At 33.9% G+C, this 6064-nt stretch overlaps 1 long non-coding RNA gene across 1 annotated transcript; it reads left to right on the top strand.

Moving 5' to 3' along the window:
• The first annotated feature begins 965 nt into the window (after positions 1-965).
• LOC132154300 (uncharacterized) lies at positions 966-1586 on the top strand. Its single transcript, XR_009437144.1, has 3 exons — positions 966-1058; positions 1243-1335; positions 1421-1586. It is a non-coding gene; the product is annotated as an uncharacterized LOC132154300 (long non-coding RNA).
• Positions 1587-6064: the final 4478 nt, after the last annotated feature.

Genomic DNA, 6064 nt, shown 5'->3' with positions numbered 1-6064 from the left:
CCAAGTAGTAAAGTTACCCTTACGCAAAAATAACCATGGTTTTACTATCAAAAAACAAAACAAAACAAAAAACAAATGGTCGATATAGTTAAATCATGGTATCCACAGATTAACATAGTTTTGCTACTAACCATAGTTTAACCATGGTGTTTGTAGTAAAACTGTAGTTATACAAATGGTATCATTACACTAAAAAAAAACGTTACTACACTTTTACTATAATAAAACCACAATGCATTATATATAGAAAAACTTTGTTTCATCTCATAAATAATCATAACAATTATACGTATAAAACTTACTTATTCGTGGATGTAACTTTTATGAGTATGATTATGTATAACACGCAATATACACCATGCTAAATCCACATGATTTATAATGGTTTATAAGTCTTATATCTTGACATTATTTATTTAAAATATATACAGTATCTTACTATCTTATTGATATTACAATAAATTTGGTAAAAGTATTACATATTACACATTCATCTGATCAGATTTTTGATATGATGGCTGTTTAAGGAAAAATAATATTTTTATTTTCATTATTATTGTTGAAGTTATTTATAGTGGTATTTGCCTGCTTTGAGTAAAGTAACAAAACAACAATGCCAAGATATGAGACTTGTATTATATCTAAGGGAAATATTCTGTTGTAAGTTAAGTGGATGCATTATTTTCATTGCGTATTATAAATCATAATCTTAAATGCTATAACCACAAATAAGTCAATTATACTTAAATTATAACACATTAAAAATGTTATGATTACTCATGAGATGATATGACATAGTACAAAGTTTTTTTTCTAATACATTATTCATTCATTATAATGCCATAAGAATACTCTTATAATTTGTTTTAAATACGAGCTTCATAGGAAGTGTTACCGTTAAGTTTAATCGATAATGTACAATAATATCCTTGTACAAATGAAAAAAAATTTTTTAACAGCATCTGATCTAATGCTTTTATCTTGCAGTGAAACGCATCTAAGAAGATGAATAAAATCAAGTTAGCCACAGAGATGGCATCGTCCAAGAGCACAGGCATGTATTTTTCTTTTCTGCATTGGTAAGAACACTATTAACTCAAAGAAAGTATATGTATACATTAAAAAATCATAGACTAATAATGAACAAGAGTGCAGATTAAGTAACAAATATATAAATCAAAACCACCCAAGATCAGTAAACGATCTTTAACTATTACTGTATTTTTTTTTATATTAAGGGAGTTCATCCAGAGGCAGTGAGTGAACTTTGTGTCCTGAAACCAGAATCAGTTGGGAAGAATGGAATTAATTCTACCCCATAAAAGGCTTACACAGGTAATTCACAACTCTGTTTGTTTGTCTGTGTGCGCACAGCTAGCTTAATGTCTTCACAACTCATCATTTGTGTTCATTTCTTTAGGTCCCCTTCCAGATGCTGATGTCTTGGCTTCTGGTGCAAAACTAAGTCAGATTAATCCCAAGCCTTTGCTGCCACACATACTTGAGGGCATGTCAAAAGTAGAGTTGTACCTCTTGGCAGTCCACTTTCATACCAATGTCCCCCTATAGCTGCAGGTGTTCCTGATGTTAATGACCCATCTGAAACATTCCAGTTTAGACTAGTGGAGGTAAAAAGCGCCACTGCTGAAAACATTGCTCAGGTTCCATTTATGAAAATTCAAAGAGGACTAGCCAAACTTAAAGAGACCCAGAAGTACTACTGGCAGGTACAAGGTCAGACTGCAGACACTGGTCTACACTGATGTGACTTTGTGACTGACACAAAATCAGATTTCATAATACAGATGATCTGGCAAGATGATGCCTTCATAACATCAATGAAAGTACTATTATAACGTTTACCTGGATGTGTATCTTTCAGTGGTATGAATGGACAGATTCTGTTCATATTATAGTATGAACCTAAGATTTATTTTTACATTCATAGTAAATATATACTTTATGTAGTTGAGTAGTATGTAGCATATTTTGTAGTAGATCTTTTGTAACATATTAGATACATCACAAATTATAACAATAAATATATATTGTACTTGCTATTAATTAGAAATATGTACATACCAAGGTGAATACTTTTTGTATTAAATCTTCTGTTATGTATATGATATGCATATTCTTTTACTAGTTGTGTATATTTACATTTGATACATTGTATGATATAACAAATAAGATTTTTTCATGAGTTAATATAAAAATACTTTTCATTGTCAACTATTTCATTGTGTCTGTCAAATTATTTTCAGGGACATTTTATTTAAATAATTTCATTATACAAAATATAAAATTTTACATTACAATAAAAAAAAAGTAAAAACACATTTAATGATGGTAGGTATTAAAGGTATGCACTGCAACTAACTGAAAAGGTAAAAAAAAAATTAATAAATAAAAAACTACTATCAAATGTTAACACTGTAACACTACTATTGAAATAATCACAGTCATTCAAAAATCTAATATACTAATATACATTCACTGCTCAAGAAACATTGGTCCCTGATAATAAACCATAAAACAGCAATTATGCCAGATCTGATTAATTCTTCCTGACAAGGTGAGTGGCACAACAGAATCAACAGACGTGTATTTCCTTGACTCTTCGAATCACCCTTTCCACCAGAAGTCTGAGGCATGCAGTGGCCTGTGTTTTTTCACAGTCCTGTTTGCTGAACTGCTTGGCACATTTGAAAAATGGAATGATCTGTCTAGCACCAACACTGGATAGCATATCTTCAATAGTGGACCCCTTGTCTGCCATAACCACATCTCCACTGCACCACACAGAGTTACCCCAACCAGACCTTTGAATGTGGTAGTGCACTTATAACTTCAGAGTGGAGTTTCAGTGATGTAGGGCTTTCACAGCAGATTTCTGTACAGTCTAGGATGACATGCAGGTTTGGATTGAACAAACGGTAATTCTCTGGCATGGAAGAGCTTATTTGTTGCCTGGACATCTAAATGGGTACTGGATCCAGGTAATGGTCCTGCTCAGCATGGTCACGCTTACCCAGAAAATGTCAACTATAACATGATTGACTGAAACAACAAATATATATTTAATTATAAGACAGAACCATTGTTTTTATAAAATCATTAAATTCAACAACTAGTGTTAGACAAACAGGTATGTTATAATTAGACCAAGATTTCAATCTAAGCTTGAAAGAATTCGCTTTACCCAGACGTAAAGTGACCATAGTTTTATTATAGGTAAAGTGTAGTAACATGTTTTTTTTAGTGTAATGATTAACGTACCATTTGTATAACCGCAGATTTACTACAAACACCATGGTTAAACTATGATTAGTGTAGCAAAACCATGGTTAATCTGTGGATACCATGATTTAACTATATCGACCATTTGTTTTTTGTTTTGTTTTGTTATTTGATAGTAAAACCATGGTTATTTTTGCGTAAGGGTAACTTTACTACTTGTCCAAAATAAAAGCTCGCTAGTTGCAATATGGCTAACAAACTTTGTAAACGTGCACACAAGACTCTCGAAAAGCATGTTCTCTTCCCTATATAACTTAATTAGTGTAACATTTGAATAAAACTGTTAAAATATAAAATATCAGACGCTGCTTACCTCCTTTTGCCATCAATCAACCATGATATACCACTTCCTGTGAACGGCGTGCATGTGACGTCACATGGGGCGGGGCAACACTATATTCCACCTGAGTCCGTTTCGTCTGATGACTTTTTGCCTGAGTCCATTTCGTCTGATGACTTTTTGTCTGAGTCCATTTCGTCTGATGACTTTTTGTCCGAGTCCGTTTAGTCTGATGACTTTTTGCCTGGGTCCGTTTCATCTGATGACTTTTTGTCTGAGTCCGTTTCATCTGATGACTTTTTGTCTGAGTCCGTTTAGTCTGATACATAACGTTAATTGTATGAGACCTGACGTCGTTTTTCCTGAGACCTGAAGCTTTTCAGTCAGAGGCGCGATGCCGTTTTGTCCGATGACTGAAGCCTTTTAGTCTGAGGCATGATGCCTTTTCATTTGATGACTGAGGTCTGAGGATGTCCTAAAATGTACACCATACAATCAGGATGCTCTCTGTCTTACATGCGCTTCGCACACACGCACTAGAGGAGGGCAGATCGATACTAATATCGATAATATCGATACCAACGTTGGTATCGGTATTGATCGATACCAACTTGAAAATATCGATATTTAAGTTTCAGTTTCTCTCGTTTTGCGACCTGGCCGTGCTTGTCAAAATGCTGCTGCTGTCACAGAGCAGTAGTGATGTGTCGTTCTTGAACGATTCGTTCATTTTGAACGAATCTTTAATGTGACTCGGGAAGAACGAGTCGTCTCGGGGAGTGATTCGTTCAGTCGCGCATGCGCATTATTCTATAGGTTCTGTTCTAGTAGTAGTGATTCACCATACATGTCTATGGATTCACCTGTCAGTCAATGGAGTCTTGAGCCGGAAAGAGAATTGATTAGTTCATAGTTCGGGTCTATCGGGTTTTTGACTCGTTCCTTAATCACGTGACAGCCCCATACGCTAACCCAATGCAGTCTGAGCCGGAAAGAGAATTGATTAGTTCATAGTTCGGGTCTATCGGGTTTTTGACTCGTTCCTTAATCACGTGACAGCCACATACGCTAAAACCAATGCAATATGAGCCGGAAAGAGAATTGATTAGTTCATCTCATGAGTCTTCGGGTCGGGTCGAGTCATTCCTTAATCACGTGACAGCCCCGTACGCTAAAACCATAGACAGTAAAAGAATGCAGTATTGAGTCGGAGAGAGAATTGATTAGTTAATCTTTCGGTTCTTCGGGTTGTTCGTTCTTTTGTCCCGTGATGTGACAACATTGGCTAGAGTAATTATTAAATCAGATTGTCTGTATAAACCATACTTTTGTAACATATGACACTTTATAAACATTAAAAAACACTGTGTACATACTTTTGAATTGTTGTTTATTGTTTATTTTTGTGCCATTAAAGCTTTGTAACAAAGAGGACAACTATTCCAAAATAAATCAAAATAATAAAAAAGTATAATAAAGATAAAACTAAAAGATAATAAAGCCACAGGGTCTAATAACCTTAACAAATGAACTTTAAAAGTACAATATAAAAAAAGAAAAAAAAGAAAAACTAAATATTGCACAACAAGCTTTGCTTTTTTTATATAATAATTTAAAATGAATACATTTTAAAATAAATAACACTTTTGTGCCAAAATAAAAACTTTATATCAAAGAGTATAACTATTCCCCAAATAATTTTAAACCATTTAAATAAAAATAAATGAAAATGAAGAGATACTAAAGCTACGGAGCCTTATAACAATAACAAATTACCTTTAAAATCACAACAACAACAAAAATATTGCACAACAAGCTAGTCTTTTTCTAAATAAATAAAAATAAATAAGCTTTAAAATAAATAACACACTGTGGCTATATTTTTAGGACTTGCTTTAAGGCATGTTTGCATTAAAAAAACAAGCTCCCTGACCTTGGATGGGCTGAGTCTGTTTCTTCTATCTGAGATAATCTGCCCAGTTTTAGAAAAAATTCTTTCAGATGGCACAGATGTGGCCACAATGCAAAGTCTTGTCTTTGTGACTTCAGAAAGGCTTTTGTATACTGGTGAACATCTCCTCCACCAGGCCAGAGGGTCTGATGTGCGGGGTAAGAGTGGCTCTGCAAGGTAGGCCTGCACCTTTATAGCATCTGAGGTCTTAGAAGAGGTAGCAGAAGGCCTCAACATGGCCCCTGCACTGGCAGTAGCACCAGGATCTGAAGTATCCTCCTCACTCTGAGCTGGGTTAAAACTGTTAAAGCTGAAGTTATCATAACCTTAATGTTTTAAACTAACATTAATAATTCAAATTCAAAATTTTATTTGCTTTTAATGTATATGTCATTATGTCCTTTTTTGAGCAATCTTCTTATACATATATTACACCAATATGTCAAGTCTGCCTAGGAAAAGCAATTATTATACTAGCAAACTCAAAATTGGAGTAAAAATGAACAAACTAGTATAAATACTTTTTATTGTAA

This window comes from Carassius carassius, chromosome 12 (genome assembly GCF_963082965.1).
Source record: "Carassius carassius chromosome 12, fCarCar2.1, whole genome shotgun sequence".
Lineage (NCBI taxonomy): Eukaryota > Metazoa > Chordata > Actinopteri > Cypriniformes > Cyprinidae > Carassius > Carassius carassius.
Note: the sequence above shows the minus strand (reverse complement) of the source record. Positions and strands in the feature narration are given on the sequence as shown.